This window comes from Pseudophryne corroboree, chromosome 3 (assembly GCF_028390025.1).
Source record: "Pseudophryne corroboree isolate aPseCor3 chromosome 3, aPseCor3.hap2, whole genome shotgun sequence".
NCBI classification, from domain to species: Eukaryota; Metazoa; Chordata; class Amphibia; order Anura; family Myobatrachidae; genus Pseudophryne; species Pseudophryne corroboree.
The window spans coordinates 245,376,889-245,396,901 of record NC_086446.1 but is presented as its reverse complement, the minus strand read 5'-3'; positions in this window follow the sequence as shown (position 1 = coordinate 245,396,901).

Below are 20,013 nucleotides of genomic sequence, written 5' to 3'. Positions count from 1 at the left end.
ATCCTATTGTGTACAGTGATTCTTGATGTTGGTATACAGTAGGAGTGCGTTACTACATATGCTCCAAGTTAGATCCACCAGGGAAGCTTCATTTCCTTTTAAGATGTTCACCGTGGACATTACTGCGCATGTGTGGGGCCACCTTCTTACTGTATAGACTAGAGTGACATAGTGGGAGACAAACATCTCCACCATAGCTCCAGAGAGATCCTGGCATTTACAGGACCTGTTTTCACCGCTGTTCCAGCAAACCTGCTCCACTACTGATTATGGCGGTTACGCAGAGTTGTTAGCAATTGGGCAAAATCATGTTGTAATGCAGGTAGGGCAGATGTAACTTGTGCGGAGAGAGTTAGATTTGGGTGTGGTGTGTTCAAACTGAAATCTAAATTGCAGTGTAAAAATAAAGCAGCCAGTATTTACCGTGCACAGAAACAATATAACCCACCCAAATCTATCACTCTCTGCACAGTTTACATATGGCCCACCTGCAGTGCAACATGAATTTGCCCAATTGCTAACTTTTTTGGTTTGCTAACAACACTACATAACCCCCATATATGTACAGACGCCAACTGGTGATCTGCTACAGCCCTGTTCAGCTTCATGCTTTGACCAGTGTAACACAGTGAGCACAGCTCTATCTACTATCCTCTTCAATAAACCACATCACTCACAGGGGTGTAGCTATGCCAATGGGGGCCTTATAGCATAGATTCCATAGGCCCCCTGACTGACTGCTCATAGGCACCCCCTCCCCCCCCCTCCTTATTTCCAGTGGACTACTAAAAGAGCTCCCTCACCCCCCCAACTACTTAAAGACCCCCCCCCTGGTGGATTACCCGCAGCAGGTGGGCACTTACCATTGGGGTCCCATTTGCTGCTTTTTACGTGTTAGCAGTGTGCAGCCACATCTGCTCTCCTGGCCGTCTCCACTTGTCTCTCCTCACAGTTGCTGGGAGGAGGCATGGCCGTGGTCCAGGACGTCCCTGCAGACTCAACCACACCTGCTCCCAGCATCAGCTAGTACTCTGGAGAGGCGGGATGAGTTGGTGTGGCTGCAGATAGTACAAGCAGTCATGGCAGGGACTCAGCTATTAGGCATGGGGGAAGTATCAGACACAGGCTCCAGAGACAGCCCGGGCCCTGTAGCAGCCGCATCCCCTGCACTTATTGTAGCTATGCCCTTGACATCACTGGTTGAGCAACTGAACTGTAAACTGAGCTGAGACACATTCTGCTGGTGTGTCCATACCTCTGCCATACCACCGCATGCACAATCATATTTCCAGGACTTGACACTTCCACTCCCCAATAATTGCTTTTTTATTTTTCTGCAAAATAAAGTGTAAAGAGTGTAGTCAGCAATGTTGGGCAATAGTGGAGTATAATCCAATGCAAACTACTGTGGGTGCAAAGAGAGTAGCCGTTTTTAGGGAAAGGAGTTAGGGGAATCTGCAAGGCTCTTTGCATCCCCTCAGGTGCCATCCACATTCCCCACTGCCTCCTTCCAAACATCAATTCAGTGCCACGCAAAACAGTGTCATGTGACCTGATCACTAGGACCAGCAGTGAATGGGACATTGCATCCAACCCCGACTAAGGTGTCCACAGGCGGAATCAGCCAGGGCCCTCAATTCAAGAAATATGCTTTGTGCAAATTCTGTTGTGTATTATTAATTTTCTATGTATCATATACGTTAGGCTCATTTAGGAATGAATAATTTGCATCTATTTCATTTTTACATATATGATGTATTGATTGAGATGAGGAAAAAATGGGGAAGGCAGCAAAAAAATGGGAAAGGGGAAGATAATCTTCAATAGAAATGTAAACTAGTATTTAGGGCTTCATTTATCAAAGCTTGGAGAGAGATAAATTAGAGAGATAAAGTACCAACCAATCAGCCCCTGTCATTTCTCTTGAACGGCCGATATATCGCGGGACCGTTGGCCAGTGTGTACGGCCGATACGTCTGTGAACTCCGTCGTTCACAGACGTATCGCGTCGGCCCCGCAGCACAGCTGACGGCCAATATATCTACCGATATATTGGGGCGTCGCTGTGTGTGTACGGCAGTCGGCCGACCGCCCGTACACATGCTGCGGCGGCCGTCGGTGATTGACAGCTGAACTGGGCAGGCGTGTGTACACGGCCGCCCAGTTCATGACGTCAGTCCCCGACTGATCGGGCAGTGTGTATGCTCAACACACTGCCCGATCCGTCCATAGATATATCTGCAGATCAATTGATCTGCAGATAAATCTTTCCAGTGTGTACCCACCTTAAGAGCTTTGATAAACATCCTCTAGGTAGGTAAGTGGCTGCCTGTTATAAAGTAATACTGCCTTTACGATAATAGAGGTAAGATTTCATAGGAAAGAGTAACTGAAAAGACAACTATACCTTAGTGATTTCACACCTCATTTGAATCCAAGTCACGTTACAGGTACAAAACAAGTATATACAAAGATTTACATTACAGTTCAATAGTATAAAACAAGAATGCATGTATACATGAGCTCAGTGATAAATAGCGTTAATAAACCTTTGAGAAAATAACCAGGGTTTCTAGAAATTTTTTGTCCCAATATGAGTAATTATAGAAGAGAGTATTGACTGCATAGGAGAGAAAAGAGTTAAACATCTGGGGAGGGGTGGACCTAGCTGTTAGGAAAGTACAGCCTTTAAGGGGAGGGCTTGATATATATAGGGAAGGCGAGGCCATTTTAAGTCTCTTGGTGATTTGGTTTTATGCAAGACAGTGCTGCGTCTCCCTAGGAAAAGGGGGACAAAGCCTGATAATGCAGAGGAGACAAAGATCCCCTTTTGAAGGGATCTGCATCACTGGGAGAGGCACAGGCGATCCTCTGCAAATCATCTGGCTGTGAGTACTGGTTGTATTAAGGGCCAGTTAGCACAGCTTCCTGCATATGACAGGTTTTAGAAACCATTTATTGTGGTCAGTTTCCCCCTCCCCTCTGTATCGCAGCGGACACACCGCTGTGAGGCGGCCGGGATCCCTCCCGCAAAGTTTCCCCTAACAGGGAGGCGCCCTGCGGGACCTGATCGAGCGGTCCCAGCGCGCCCAGCCAGCGGGAGATCCCAATGCCGTGCGGCGGTGCACATGCCCTCAGCCGCCGGAGGCGGGGAGCAGGGGAGAGACGCGGCAGTGAGCACGCAGCTGAGGAGATTTACTCAGCTGCGGGCAGGCACTGAATGGGTGCTAATCACCAGCGGCCAGGGGGAGAGCCGCGTCCGGGACATTACCAGCGTGCGGGGAGACACTGTATGGCGCCGCTACGGGACTTGGTGTGAAACGGTCTCGTAGCGCATGCGCACACCAGAGACGCCGCAGTGTTTCCGGGCGGCTGTAGGAGAAGTTCTCCTCAGCTTTGTGTGGGGGAGAGGCCGCTCAGTACAATAGCGCGCCTCCCCATATGGTTAGAATTATTAAAAAGGTCTTAATAGTCAGCTATCTTAAATATCCCAAACGAGCGCCATTTACGGGGAAGGGATAGCCCCCCCCCCCCTGTATAGATCAGAGGGATGTTTTATGTGTGCCAATAGCTCCCTCTAATGGCGAAAAAGTATATGCAGAAATGTGAGGATCTACTTTACAAAATAATCCTTTGGACTATTGTATGTCCAAAGGACTTCTATTATAAAGATCCTGAAAGGAATACAACGAAGCAAGCGGATACCAACTCTACCGCGTAGCTGAGTTACAGTTAAGGGTGTATATCGGCATGTCGGCTGGTGGTTTAAACGTTTTTCCCCCATTTATTTATATATATACATTTCTCATGTTCTGGATTCTATGTAAAGAAGAGAACAGTAATTCCAGCCGGATCCGATAGCCTTGCTCCGTCATCACTCACAGCCTTTCTCTTCCTAGTTAAAAGGGTGGCAGTGCTGTGAAATACCCTGGTACGGGGTTTTAACCAACATGTCTAAAGCAAGGACCCTACACCTGGAAACAGTGCTCCGCATAGGTCATGGCAAAGGACTTGGCAGATGGAATCTCCAGGTGAATCGCAAAATCACGCATGCAGCACTAGAAAAAGGCTGCGAGATTTATATATATATTCATTTATAAGCTAGGATCAGACCGGTAACGGCAGGGGAGCACGGTCGCTGCGTATTCCACGCGGGGTGCCCGGCGTGCGCCGCAGGTGGGGGCCGCCCCCCCCCCCCCCCCCTTTTTTGTTTTATCTTCCACAGAGGACCGAGGTGACAGGGATTTGGCAGACTTCGTGATTGACGATGATTGGAAGGATGACGACGAAGAATCCGGGTCGGAGAGGTCGACGGCATCCGGTGAGTTGGGACAGTCTTTATCAAATTCCGCCGCGAGCTCGAGTTCGCGTAACTCTTCATCCCCCTCCTCATCCTCCTCTTGGGCATCGCAGACGTCCGACGCTGATAGTACTGCTAGGACACGGAAGGAGACTGAGAAACTTGCCAAAAGGGCGGCAAAGCAGCAGAAGAGGCGTAAGCGGCAGGCGAATGTGGGAAGAGGAGCGTAGGGCGAAGAAGAGGCGAGATCTTCCGGGGGTAGTGCGCTGCGGGTATACGGCAGTGACGCGGGGCCTGCGAGATAGCTGCCGCAAACAGATACGTAGGGGTGACTTTGTAGACTATTTGGTTTGACTAAGGCCATGAAGAAGGATTACAAAGCGGCGGCCGCTACAAAGGGCATGGGGGCGGAAGCTTCCAGGTCTTTTGATAAATGGCTGGCCGGATTGGGGTGTTTGCGGCTTGCTATTTGGAGGACAGGCCGGAAGAGCACGTGAATATCACCCGGTACCTTCATCTAGTGCACGACATGCAGCGCACATCCTGGGGTTCGGAATGGCGGCGATATGACCAAGAGTTTCGGGAGAAGCAGGACAGGTTACGGGTCATGGACTTCGCGTTCAAAGACCTGGAGGTCTGTCTCAAAGTGACCCGGGCATCCCAGCGGGAGGACGAGACCCAGGAACAGGGTACGGGGGGGCGCCGCGGGGGGTCGTCAGCGCAGGGAGCGGGCGCGGACGGGGCATTTGCCAAAACAGGCGGATTGGCCGTTCGCATGGGCGGGCGGTCTGCCCCTCGGGGGAAATGCTTCGCTTTTAACAGCGGAGCATGTTCATTGACAAACAGTGCCGTTTTCGCCACTCTTGCCAGCAGGGCGGTGGAACCCAACCAGCCTCCTTTCGTTCCAAAGGGGGACGACAGGGCAATCGGGGGAAACAACCCTACCCTAAGCAGGCCGCGAGCGGGACCGCTCAGCAGGGCACCAGCGCCAGTTAAGTTGGAAACTATGGGTAAATGGTTGGGTCTGACTCTTTATCCTAATAAACGGGATGCAAATTTTTGGTTAGATGTTTTTAAGTTCGGGTTCCGCTTGCCTGTTGCAAGCGAGATGTCCGTGCGTGCGCACAGAACCTTCAATCCGCCCGAGCTTCGCCGATGGTGTTGCGGGAAAAGTGGATAGGGAGCTCAGGTTGAGCAGGATGGAGGGGCCGTTTAAGTCAATCCCGGTGGATGACTTGGTCATCTCCCCGGTTCGGGTGGTGCCAAAGAAGACTCCGGGCGCCTTTCGGCTGATTCAGCATTTTTCTTACCCGCCACGAGCGTCGGTCAGCGACGCCATACCACCGGCTCATTGCTCGGTGGTGTATCAGTCGTTCGACGAGACGCTAGGTATGGTCCGCAGCTACGGGAGCGGGGCCCTCATGGCTAAGATCGATGTTGAGTCAGCTTTTAGATTACTGCGGCATCCTGTCTATCAATTTTGGGGGAATGAAATTGACACCGTGGCGGGAGAGTGTAGCCCGCCCCAGGACGAAGTGTAGAGATGAGCGGGTTCGGTTTCTTTGAATCCGAACCCGCACGAACTTCACTTTTTTTTCCACGGGTCCGAGCGACTCGGATCTTCCCGCCTTGCTCGGTTAACCCGAGCGCGCCCGAACGTCATCATGACGCTGTCGGATTCTCGCGAGGCTCGGATTCTATCGCGAGACTCGGATTCTATATAAGGAGCCGCGCGTCGCCGCCATTTTCACTCGTGCATTGAGATTGATAGGGAGAGGACGTGTCTGGCGTCCTCTCCATTAGAATAGAGATAGATAGATTAGATAGAGAGAGATTGTGCAGAGTCGCAGACAGAGTTAGTTTACCACAGTCAGTGACCAGTGCAGTTGCTAGTTAACTTTTATTTAATATAATATATCCGTTCACTTCTCTCTGCTATATCCGTTCTCTGCCTGAAAAAAAAAACGATACACAGCACAGTCAGTCACACAGTGTGACTCAGTCTGTGTGCACTCAGCTCAGCCCAGTGTGCTGCACAGTCATCAATGTATAAATTAAAAGCTTATAATTAATTGTGGGGGAGACTGGGGAGCACTGCAGGTTGTTAGCAGGAGCCAGGAGTACAATTATATTAATTAACAGTGCACACTTTTGCTGCAGGAGTGGTGACCAGTGCCTGACCACCAGTATAGTATTGTTGTATACTACTAATATCTCTTTAAATATCAACCAGTCTATATTAGCAGCAGACACAGTACAGTGCGGTAGTTCACGGCTGTGGCTACCTCTGTGTCGGCACACGGCAGGCAGTCCGTCCGACCAGAATTGTATTATTTATTATTATATACCTACCACCTAACCGTGGTTTTTTTTTCATTCTTTATACCGTCATAGTGTCATCCTAATTGTTACGAGTATACTACTATCTCTTTATCAACCAGTGTACAGTGCGGTAGTTCACGGCTGTGGCTACCTCTGTGTCGGCACACGGCAGGCAGTCCGTCCGACCAGAATTGTATTATTTATTATTATATACCTACCACCTAACCGTGGTTTTTTTTTCATTCTTTATACCGTCATAGTGTCATCCTAATTGTTACGAGTATACTACTATCTCTTTATCAACCAGTGTACAGTGCGGTAGTTCACGGCTGTGGCTACCTCTGTGTCGGCACACGGCAGGCAGTCCGTCCGACCAGAATTGTATTATTTATTATTATATACCTACCACCTAACCGTGGTTTTTTTTTCATTCTTTATACCGTCATAGTGTCATCCTAATTGTTACGAGTATACTACTATCTCTTTATCAACCAGTGTACAGTGCGGTAGTTCACGGCTGTGGCTACCTCTGTGTCGGCACACGGCAGGCAGTCCGTCCGACCAGAATTGTATTATTTATTATTATATACCTACCACCTAACCGTGGTTTTTTTTTCATTCTTTATACCGTCATAGTGTCATCCTAATTGTTACGAGTATACTACTATCTCTTTATCAACCAGTGTACAGTGCGGTAGTTCACGGCTGTGGCTACCTCTGTGTCGGCACACGGCAGGCAGTCCGTCCGACCAGAATTGTATTATTTATTATTATATACCTACCACCTAACCGTGGTTTTTTTTTCATTCTTTATACCGTCATAGTGTCATCCTAATTGTTACGAGTATACTACTATCTCTTTATCAACCAGTGTACAGTGCGGTAGTTCACGGCTGTGGCTACCTCTGTGTCGGCACACGGCAGGCAGTCCGTCCGACCAGAATTGTATTATTTATTATTATATACCTACCACCTAACCGTGGTTTTTTTTTCATTCTTTATACCGTCATAGTGTCATCCTAATTGTTACGAGTATACTACTATCTCTTTATCAACCAGTGTACAGTGCGGTAGTTCACGGCTGTGGCTACCTCTGTGTCGGCAGTCGGCAGGCAGTCCGTCCATCCATAATTGTATTATTATTATAATATATACCACCTAACCGTGGTTTTTTTTTCATTCTTTATACCGTCGTCATAGTGTCATACTAGTTGTTACGAGTATACTACTATCTCTTTATCAACCAGTGTACAGTGCGGTAGTTCACGGCTGTGGCTACCTCTGTGTCGGCAGTCGGCAGGCAGTCCGTCCATCCATAATTGTATTATTATTATAATATATACCACCTAACTGTGGTTTTTTTTGCATTCTTTATACCGTCGTCATAGTGTCATACTAGTTGTTACGAGTATACTACTATCTCTTTATCAACCAGTGTACAGTGCGGTAGTTCACGGCTGTGGCTACCTCTGTGTCGGCAGTCGGCAGGCAGTCCGTCCATCCATAATTGTATTATTATTATAATATATACCACCTAACCGTGTTTTTTTTTTCATTCTTTATACCGTCGTCATAGTGTCATACTAGTTGTTACGAGTATACTACTATCTCTTTATCAACCAGTGTACAGTGCGGTAGTTCACGGCTGTGGCTACCTCTGTGTCGGCAGTCGGCAGGCAGTCCGTCCATCCATAATTGTATTATTATTATAATATATACCACCTAACCGTGGTTTTTTTATACCACCTAACCGTGGCAGTCCGTCCATAATTGTATACTAGTATCCAATCCATCCATCTCCATTGTTTACCTGAGGTGCCTTTTAGTTCTGCCTATAAAATATGGAGAACAAAAAAGTTGAGGTTCCAAAATTAGGGAAAGATCAAGATCCACTTCCACCTCGTGCTGAAGCTGCTGCCACTAGTCATGGCCGAGACGATGAAATGCCAGCAACGTCGTCTGCCAAGGCCGATGCCCAATGTCATAGTACAGAGCATGTCAAATCCAAAACACCAAATATCAGAAAAAAAAGGACTCCAAAACCTAAAATAAAATTGTCGGAGGAGAAGCGTAAACTTGCCAATATGCCATTTACCACACGGAGTGGCAAGGAACGGCTGAGGCCCTGGCCTATGTTCATGGCTAGTGGTTCAGCTTCACATGAGGATGGAAGCACTCAGCCTCTCGCTAGAAAACTGAAAAGACTCAAGCTGGCAAAAGCACCGCAAAGAACTGTGCGTTCTTTGAAATCCCAAATCCACAAGGAGAGTCCAATTGTGTCGTTTGCGATGCCTGACCTTCCCAACACTGGACGTGAAGAGCATGCGCCTTCCACTATTTGCATGCCCCCTGCAAGTGCTGGAAGGAGCACCCGCAGTCCAGTTCCTGATAGTCAGATTGAAGATGTCAGTGTTGAAGTACACCAGGATGAGGAGGATATGGGTGTTGCTGGCGCTGGGGAGGAAATTGACCAGGAGGATTCTGATGGTGAGGTGGTTTGTTTAAGTCAGGCACCCGGGGAGACACCTGTTGTCCGTGGGAGGAATATGGCCGTTGACATGCCAGGTGAAAATACCAAAAAAATCAGCTCTTCGGTGTGGAGGTATTTCACCAGAAATGCGGACAACAGGTGTCAAGCCGTGTGTTCCCTTTGTCAAGCTGTAATAAGTAGGGGTAAGGACGTTAACCACCTCGGAACATCCTCCCTTATACGTCACCTGCAGCGCATTCATAATAAGTCAGTGACAAGTTCAAAAACTTTGGGTGACAGCGGAAGCAGTCCACTGACCAGTAAATCCCTTCCTCTTGTAACCAAGCTCACGCAAACCACCCCACCAACTCCCTCAGTGTCAATTTCCTCCTTCCCCAGGAATGCCAATAGTCCTGCAGGCCATGTCACTGGCAATTCTGACGAGTCCTCTCCTGCCTGGGATTCCTCCGATGCATCCTTGCGTGTAACGCCTACTGCTGCTGGCGCTGCTGTTGTTGCCGCTGGGAGTCGATGGTCATCCCAGAGGGGAAGTCGTAAGCACACTTGTACTACTTCCAGTAAGCAATTGACTGTTCAACAGTCCTTTGCGAGGAAGATGAAATATCACAGCAGTCATCCTACTGCAAAGCGGATAACTGAGTCCTTGACAACTATGTTGGTGTTAGACGTGCGTCCGGTATCCGCCGTTAGTTCACAGGGAACTAGACAATTTATTGAGGCAGTGTGCCCCCGTTACCAAATACCATCTAGGTTCCACTTCTCTAGGCAGGCGATACCGAGAATGTACACGGACGTCAGAAAAAGACTCACCAGTGTCCTAAAAAATGCAGTTGTACCCAATGTCCACTTAACCACGGACATGTGGACAAGTGGAGCAGGGCAGGGTCAGGACTATATGACTGTGACAGCCCACTGGGTAGATGTATGGACTCCCGCCGCAAGAACAGCAGCGGCGGCACCAGTAGCAGCATCTCGCAAACGCCAACTCTTTCCTAGGCAGGCTACGCTTTGTATCACCGCTTTCCAGAATACGCACACAGCTGAAAACCTCTTACGGCAACTGAGGAAGATCATCGCGGAATGGCTTACCCCAATTGGACTCTCCTGTGGATTTGTGGCATCGGACAACGCCAGCAATATTGTGTGTGCATTAAATATGGGCAAATTCCAGCACGTCCCATGTTTTGCACATACCTTGAATTTGGTGGTGCAGAATTTTTTAAAAAACGACAGGGGCGTGCAAGAGATGCTGTCGGTGGCCAGAAAAATTGCGGGACACTTTCGGCGTACAGGCACCACGTACAGAAGACTGGAGCACCACCAAAAACTACTGAACCTGCCCTGCCATCATCTGAAGCAAGAAGTGGTAACGAGGTGGAATTCAACCCTCTATATGCTTCAGAGGTTGGAGGAGCAGCAAAAGGCCATTCAAGCCTATACAATTGAGCACGATATAGGAGATGGAATGCACCTGTCTCAAGTGCAGTGGAGAATGATTTCAACGTTGTGCAAGGTTCTGATGCCCTTTGAACTTGCCACACGTGAAGTCAGTTCAGACACTGCCAGCCTGAGTCAGGTCATTCCCCTCATCAGGCTTTTGCAGAAGAAGCTGGAGGCATTGAAGAAGGAGCTAACACGGAGCGATTCCGCTAGGCATGTGGGACTTGTGGATGCAGCCCTTAATTCGCTTAACAAGGATTCACGGGTGGTCAATCTGTTGAAATCAGAGCACTACATTTTGGCCACCGTGCTCGATCCTAGATTTAAAGCCTACCTTGGATCTCTCTTTCCGGCAGACACAGGTCTGCTGGGGTTGAAAGACCTGCTGGTGACAAAATTGTCAAGTCAAGCGGAACGCGACCTGTCAACATCTCCTCCTTCACATTCTCCCGCAACTGGGGGTGCGAGGAAAAGGCTCAGAATTCCGAGCCCACCCGCTGGCGGTGATGCAGGGCAGTCTGGAGCGACTGCTGATGCTGACATCTGGTCCGGACTGAAGGACCTGACAACGATTACGGACATGTCGTCTACTGTCACTGCATATGATTCTCTCAACATTGATAGAATGGTGGAGGATTATATGAGTGACCGCATCCAAGTAGGCACGTCACACAGTCCGTACTTATACTGGCAGGAAAAAGAGGCAATTTGGAGGCCCTTGCACAAACTGGCTTTATTCTACCTAAGTTGCCCTCCCACAAGTGTGTACTCCGAAAGAGTGTTTAGTGCCGCCGCTCACCTTGTCAGCAATCGGCGTACGAGGTTACATCCAGAAAATGTGGAGAAGATGATGTTCATTAAAATGAATTATAATCAATTCCTCCGCGGAGACATTGACCAGCAGCAATTGCCTCCACAAAGTACACAGGGAGCTGAGATGGTGGATTCCAGTGGGGACGAATTGATAATCTGTGAGGAGGGGGATGTACACGGTGATATATCGGAGGGTGAAGATGAGGTGGACATCTTGCCTCTGTAGAGCCAGTTTGTGCAAGGAGAGATTAATTGCTTCTTTTTTGGGGGGGGTCCAAACCAACCCGTCATATCAGTCACAGTCGTGTGGCAGACCCTGTCACTGAAATGATGGGTTGGTTAAAGTGTGCATGTCCTGTTTTGTTTATACAACATAAGGGTGGGTGGGAGGGCCCAAGGATAATTCCATCTTGCACCTCTTTTTTCTTTTCTTTTTCTTTGCATCATGTGCTGATTGGGGAGGGTTTTTTGGAAGGGACATCCTGCGTGACACTGCAGTGCCACTCCTAGATGGGCCCGGTGTTTGTGTCGGCCACTAGGGTCGCTAATCTTACTCACACAGCTACCTCATTGCGCCTCTTTTTTTCTTTGCGTCATGTGCTGTTTGGGGAGGGTTTTTTGGAAGGGACATCCTGCGTGACACTGCAGTGCCACTCCTAGATGTGCCCGGTGTTTGTGTCGGCCACTAGGGTCGCTAATCTTACTCACACAGTCAGCTACCTCATTGCGCCTCTTTTTTTCTTTGCGTCATGTGCTGTTTGGGGAGGGTTTTTTGGAAGGGCCATCCTGCGTGACACTGCAGTGCCACTCCTAGATGGGCCCGGTGTTTGTGTCGGCCACTAGGGTCGCTTATCTTACTCACACAGCGACCTCGGTGCAAATTTTAGGACTAAAAATAATATTGTGAGGTGTGATGTGTTCAGAATAGGCTGAAAATGAGTGTAAATTATGTTTTTTGAGGTTAATAATACTTTGGGATCAAAATTACCCCCAAATTCTATGATTTAAGCTGTTTTTTAGGGTTTTTTTAAAAAAACACCCGAATCCAAAACACACCCGAATCCGACAAAAAAAATTCGGTGAGGTTTTGCCAAAACGCGGTCGAACCCAAAACACGGCCGCGGAACCGAACCCAAAACCAAAACACAAAACCCGAAAAATTTCCGGCGCTCATCTCTAACGAAGTGTCAAAGCTCCGCGAAACTATTCGCCGTTTCAACGGCTCGCGTAAAGTCACGCTGCGGCAGGATCAGTCCGTGCGGGGCATGCTGAACTTTGCTTGTCGGGTGATACCGATGGGCAGGGTTTTCTGCAGGAAGCTCGACAGAGCTGCAGCGGGGTGTGCCAGGCCGCATCATTTCGTTCGTTTGTCCTCTGAGTTAAAAAGGGATTTGGCCGTTTGGGCTTCATTCCTGGAGGAATTCAACGGGGTGAGCATATGGCAAGCGCCAGCCATTGACAGCGAGAGTTTGCAGTTTTTTACCAATGCTGCGGGTTCCTCTGGATTCGGCTGTCTTCTGTAGGGATCGTGGTGTGCGGCATCTTGGCCGGCAAAGTGGCATAGCGAAGGTCTTAAAAAGGATCTGCTGCTGCTGGAGCTTTTTTCCCATTATGGTGGCGCTGGAAGTTTGGGGCGATCGGTTGGCTAACCGCAGCATAGGGTTCAGGGAGTTAATCTGGCCGTGGTACATGCGATTAATAACCAAAGGGCGAAATCGCTGGTGGTACTACGGGTTCTTGTACAACTGCTTTTCACTTGCTTGCGTAAGAACCTATAGTTCCGGACGCAGCACGTGCTCGGGTTGGAAAACGAAATCGCAGACGCGTTGTCGCGTGGACAGTGGGAGAGATTTCGGGGGTTTGGCTCCCAAGGCCGAAGAGCAAGGTTTTCACTGTCCCGGTTATGTTTGGCAGGTGACCGTACCGGACTGAAGGGTTTAGCGTTGCGGTCAATCGCGCCGGACACGCGCAAGGTGTACGGACAGGCTTGGAGTGAGTGGGAGGAGTTTGTCCGGGGGCGGCAACATCAAGGTAAGAGCAGGCATCGGCTGTTGCTTTCTGTTAGGTGGCAGCGCTACGTCTCCGACAGGTCACGAGCAGTGGTTTCTCGGTACTTGGCAGGCATTTCTTTTTCTGCAAGCTGCGAGGCGTCCCTGACGTAACGAAAAGCGAAGTTCTGCGGAAGGCAGTGAAAGGGTGGGCGCGAGTTGCGCCGTCGCCACCAGATAGGAGGCGGCCATCGATGCGGCTTTGTTGCCGGCCGTAATAATGGCCGGAGGGCGAGTTGAGTCGTCCAGGCTTGAGACGCTTTTGTTTAGTTTGGCGTTCTCGATGGCTTTCCACGGAGCCTTTCGATTTTCTGAGTTGTTAGCGCCTTCCAAGAGAGCAGTTTTCGCGTTTGCTGGTCGAGGACTTGGTAGTGGGTGAGAGGTCCTGGCTGTGCAGGTTACGACGCTCCAAGACGGATCAGGTGGGGAGAGGGCGCTGGGTTACAATGGTATCAGCGCTGGAAGAGAGCGTTGCCCGGTGAGGCTGGCACTGCAATACGTGGGGGTGCGACCCGTTAAGGAGGGGTCTGGGCTGTTGCATTATGATGGGCTGCCAGTCACGAAATACCAGTTTCAATGGATGCTGAGTCGCTGTTTGGCGGGCCTGGGCCTCCCACCCACTGCTTTTGGTACCCACTCCTTTCGCATAGGCGCAGTGACGTCGGCTGCTGCGGCGGGCTACTCCAGAACGGATATACAGGCGGTGGGGCGATGGAAAGCAGCGAGATATAGACGATATATTCGCCCCGTCGCATGAGAGGTCGGTTTGCGCTTGGTGCTTTGCGTAAAGTCGCAATGTATTATGCTGTTACAGTTCTGTGAATTTGTGGTGTTGTGCGTCTGTTGGTGTTACCCCTTTTGTTTTGTTTTTGTTTGTTATCCTACTCAGGGATTAGCTACTCGCCGTTGCTGGCATGAGTCGGCAGCGGGGGTCTGGAGTTATTTGCGATTTTTTGCCTGACTTGACGGACTGAATTCTAATCCATAATTCGGCTAATTTGGTCTAATCAGAGTCCCTCAGCAGGTCTTTACGTTTCACCTCCAGCTGAGTTATTACATGTGTTTCCCATTTTATACCCCCCCCCCCCCCCTTCCACCCCCCCCCCTGTTTTTATTTCGTTTAATTTTATTTGATTTTCCCCCTTTGTGTCTTTAATTGCACTTCTAAATTGGCAACGAAAAGTGGTGCAGTCGGCTAGGCCGTGACTGCTGCAACAGCGAGTCCTAAAGTTTTCTTTTTTGGCAGATCCTTCAGTATAAACAATTAATAAGCCTCTTAGTAATCAATCCTACCCCTCTTTTTCCCTTCAGGATGGTTTTAAGTCAATTTGACCATTTGGGTGGTTGGCCACTCTTACATTTACGGGGCGGCCAGGTTTGTGGCCTCAGAAGGGTCTCAGGCATTGTTTGGAATACAGGGTGTCAGATGGCTTGGCTGGCGCGGAATGATGTGGGGTGAGCTGAGTAGTAGGTTAGTGAGTCAGGCCAGCAAGCATGGAGTCCCTAAGGTTTTCGTTGTCCATCTAGGGGGCAGCGACTAGGGGAAGAGGACATCCTTGGAGCTGCGGTGGGCCATGATACAGGATCTGGCAAGTGTGACCGCGCAATGGACCAATTTGTGTGTTGGTTTTTTCCATGATGGTGCCGAGATTTGTGTTGGAGGGGTGTGGCGGATGGTCGCCGGATTGATGAGGCCCGGAAAATGGTGTAAGGAGCTGTGGCACAGTGGGTGCTGTCCCACGGCGGGTAGGGTGGTCCGCCACCCGAGGATACGGTGCAGAGACAGCCACCTTTTCCGGTGCGATGGAGTACATCTATCCGAGGAGGAGATGATGTTTTTTCTGGAGGATCTAGGTTTCGCTTTGCAGGAGTTAGGGTAGGTTTCTGGTGGCGGTGCGAAAGACTTTGGGGATGAGTCTTTCGCTGTTGGCGGAAAAGAACGGCAGTTTCGTATGGTAGAGAAAACTGTAGTGTTTTACAGTTTGTTGTGGTTTAGGTGCACTCACCTCCATCGACTTATGGCCGCTTGACCACCCATCCGGGAAGGCAGCGGCAGGGCACCCAGGAGCGGTGGGTAGCCACTGTGGGGGTTGAGTTGTCACCTATTACCGGTTTATGGTAAGCTTTTAGTAAATTTATAGGATTGAGTTATTTAAGTTAATTTAGATTAAGGAGCCGTTCTTTTGGGCCGCCACCATATGCCAGATGGAGCGGCATATTAAATTAATCTCTTTTTATTACAGGTTTCCTAATGGTTAGGGACAAATAAATAGCTAGCAATTTTCTGCCAAATTCAAGTCTCAGTGTCGTTATTTCTGGTTATGATTATGAATGCTTTACTTTCAAAGAAAGGGGTCCACCAAATATCACTAAGATGTTTAGAAGAGAGTATTGACTGCATAGGAGAGAAAAGAGTTAAACATCTGGGGAGGGGTGGACCTAGCTGTTAGGAAAGTACAGCCTTTAAGGGGAGGGCTTGATATATATAGGGAAGGCGAGGCCATTTTAAGTCTCTTGGTGATTTGGTTTCCCTCCCTCCCGCCCTGGTAGTTGGAGATTGTGGCCCGTGGTGCTTTGGCTCTAAGTTGTTGGCTGTTTTCGTTGGCTATTTATTGGCGGAAAAGAACGGCAGTTTCGTATGGTAGAGAAAACTGTAGTGTTTTACAGTTTGTTGTGGTTTAGGTGCACTCACCTCCATCGACTTATGGCCGCTTGACCACCCATCCGGGAAGGCAGCGGCAGGGCACCCAGGAGCGGTGGGTAGCCACTGTGGGGGTTGAGTTGTCACCTATTACCGGTTTATGGTAAGCTTTTAGTAAATTTATAGGATTGAGTTATTTAAGTTAATTTAGATTAAGGAGCCGTTCTTTTGGGCCGCCACCATATGCCAGATGGAGCGGCATATTAAATTAATCTCTTTTTATTACAGGTTTCCTAATGGTTAGGGACAAATAAATAGCTAGCAATTTTCTGCCAAATTCAAGTCTCAGTGTCGTTATTTCTGGTTATGATTATGAATGCTTTACTTTCAAAGAAAGGGGTCCACCAAATATCACTAAGATGTTTATTAGCCAGGGACCAGTAATTCCACTGGAAGTGACCAAGATACATAACAACTATACAATAAGAAATGTTGTAGGCCCAAGAAACTGTACCTACCTACAGTATGTAAATGTACAGTATATATTTATTTTTCTCTATTACTGTATATGTACATTTTATAAAATAGCAACGAGAATTTAGTAGGATAAAAGATGTGTTAAATTGTTCCCATCTCGTGATTGCAAAGACTTATGCTTACGATGGGGGAAAGGGTGACAAAAGGGGTGTACACATATAGGCTGAGTACAGTCAGGGCCCTAGGCTTTCAGGTATTTCGGGCCCCCTCGGGCACCTTAAAATTTCACCCCACTACTGCTGACGTTTGGAAATCAGAGCTTATGCCATCATTTACACTTTCAGTATGAACATGGACTCCAATACCCAGCTTAAATAAAGCCTGCTGATCTCTTTTCTCACAGCTCAATTGTTCTTCCTTTTCTATTTTGTAATAGCGCTGGTTCGCTATTGATCCACTGTCAAGCCCACCTTGTCTCAAAATAAACCTCAGCTGACTACGAGTGTATCTTGATACAGCATATAGTGCAAAGTACGTTTAACCATTGGCACCCTAAGGCACAGGTAACAGCAGCTCAGCAAAATTAATTAACAAGCCCCTAGTCCCTGGCTTCAGCCTAGTCCCCAGGCTTCAGCCTAGTCAGCCCAATGAATAATGTGGCCCTGAGAACAGTAAAGGTGTGTATTCGTGGCCAGATCACAACACAGATGCATATGTAGCTGCCAGGTATACAGTCAGGCCCGGCGCTACCCGCTCAGCGAAGGGATGCAGTGCAGGGAGGCCCTGGGACGGAGAGGCGCTCCCCCTGCTCTGCATCCCTTCCCTGCTGCGCCGTCCAGTCCCCCCTGCTGCTGCTGCCACTGCTGTGTCTGTCACTGTATGACAGGCACTGGCAGCGGGCACCTGCAGCATGATACGCCTCCTCCCTCCCCTCACCTCATCTCATCTGTGTGAGAGCGCCGAGTACGGGACAGAAGGGGGCGGAGCTACACGGGACGGTAGGGGGCGTGGCTAAACGGCCATAAGGGGGCGGAGCTACACTGACCTGGCTACTGTACAGAGGGAGACTGGATTAGGTAAGTGGAGGGTGAGAGAGAAGTGTGTGTGTGTGTGTGTGTGTTTGTGTGTGTGTGTGTGTGTGTGTGTGTGTGTGTGTGTGTATGGTGGGTGTGTGTGTGTGTGTGTGTGTGTGTGTGTGTGTGTGTGTGTGTGTGTATGGTGGGTGTGTATGTGTGTGTATATATGTGTGAATTGTGTGTGTGTGTGTCTGTGTGAGGTATGTCTGTGCGCGTGCTCTATGGACGCCACTACTGGGGGTGCATTACGTATAAGGACGCTATTACTACAGGGGGGCATTACGTGTAACAACGCTACTACTGGGGGGGCCATTACGTGTAGCAACGCTACTACTGGGGGGGGCCATTACAAGTAAGGACGCTACTACTACTGGGGCTGGGGGCATTACATATAAGGACGATACTACTACTGGGGTGCACTACGTATAAGAACGCTACTACTACTGGGGGGCATTATGTACAAGGACGCTACTATTACCGGGAGGGCATTACGTATAAGGACGCTACTACTACAGGGGGGGCATTATGTATAAGGATGCTACTACTATTGGGGGGGCATTATGTATAAGGATGCTACTACTACTGGGGGGTATTACGTATAAGGACGCGTCTACTACTGGGGGTGCACTACGTATAAGGACACTACTACTACTGGGGGGCATTATGTATAAGGTTGCTACTACTACTGGGGGGGCATTACGTATAAGGACGCTACTACTACAGGGGGGGCATTATGTATAAGAATGCTACTACTACAGGGGGGGCATTATGTATAAGGATGCTACTACTACTGGGGGGGCATTATGTATAAGGATGCTGCTACTACTACTGGGGGGGCATTATGTATAAGGATGCTACTACTACTGGGGGGTATTACGTATAAGGACGCGTCTACTACTGGGGGTGCACTACGTATAAGGACGCTACTACTACTGTGGGGGCATTATGTATAAGGATGCTACTACTACTGGGGGGGCATTACGTATAAGGACGCTACTACTACTGGGGGGGCATTATGTATAAGGACGCGTCTACTACTGGGGGGGCATTACATATAAGGATGCTACTACTACTGTGGGGGCATTATGTATAAGGATGCTACTACTACTCGGGGGGCATTATGTATAAGGATGCTACTACTACTGGGGGGGCATTATGTATAAGGACGCGTCTACTACTGGGGGGGCATTACATATAAGGATGCTACTACTACTGGGGGGCATTATGTATAAGGATGCTACTACTACTGGGGGGGCATTATGTATAAGAATGCTACTACTACTGTGGGTGCATTATGTATAAGGACGCTACTACTACTGGGGGGGCATTATGTATAAGGATGCTACTACTACTGGGGTGCATTACAAATAAGGACGCTACTACTACGGGTGGGGCATTACGTATAAGGACGCTACTACTACGGGTGGGGCATTACGTATAAGATTAATAAGATTGTGCTACATTGTGGCGTAATTTTAAATGGGGGTACTACTGTGTGGCCATGCCCCTTACTTGTGAGACCACACCCCTTTTCCCGGCGCGCGCCAAAGGAATATGGGAGGGCGCAAATTTATAGTTTGCAGGGGGGCGCCGAACACCCTAGCACCGGCCCTGTATACAGTACACCTTACAGATGACCCCTGGTGCAATCTGTAAATATATATATATATATATATATACTTTATTTGCACATATAATGATGGTTTAATTATGATTGATTGATTGATTGATTGATTAATTGATTGATTGATTGATTGATTGATTGATTGATTGATTGATTGATTGACTGAATGCATGATCCCATCATTATATGTGCAGATGGTCCAAGACAGGAAAAGAAGTGTAACATTTGCTTTTTAAATTGGAAGAAAATGGGTGTGTGTACTTATTTGAAGATCATTTGCACTTTTACATTATTTTTGTTTCTGTATTCCATGGTATTTGTTTTACTATGATAAAGCTGACTATCTTTACAGGAATGAAAGCTATACCTTAAACACACCTTAAATACACTTTAAACCTTTACAGTAATGCAATACAATGATATTACACTTTAAACCTTATGCAGCAATGCAGTGTGATGCTATTACACTTTAAACCTTATGCAGCAATGCAGTGTGATGCTATTACACTTTAAACCTTATGCAACAATGCAGTGTGATGCTATTACACTTTAAACCTTATGCAAGGCAATGAGGACACGACACCAATTGTGATTTTACCGCTGGGTTCCGACACCACAGTGGATTATTTCTGAAAGGGGGTTTACAATACAAATTATACACTACAATACAAAACAATATAACAGAATAATGGCTACAGTCAATGTACATACGTGAGTGGATTCGCTTGCGCTACCCGGTCCGGTCCTCCGCCATCTGATAGATAGCGTTGTGACCTTCTGT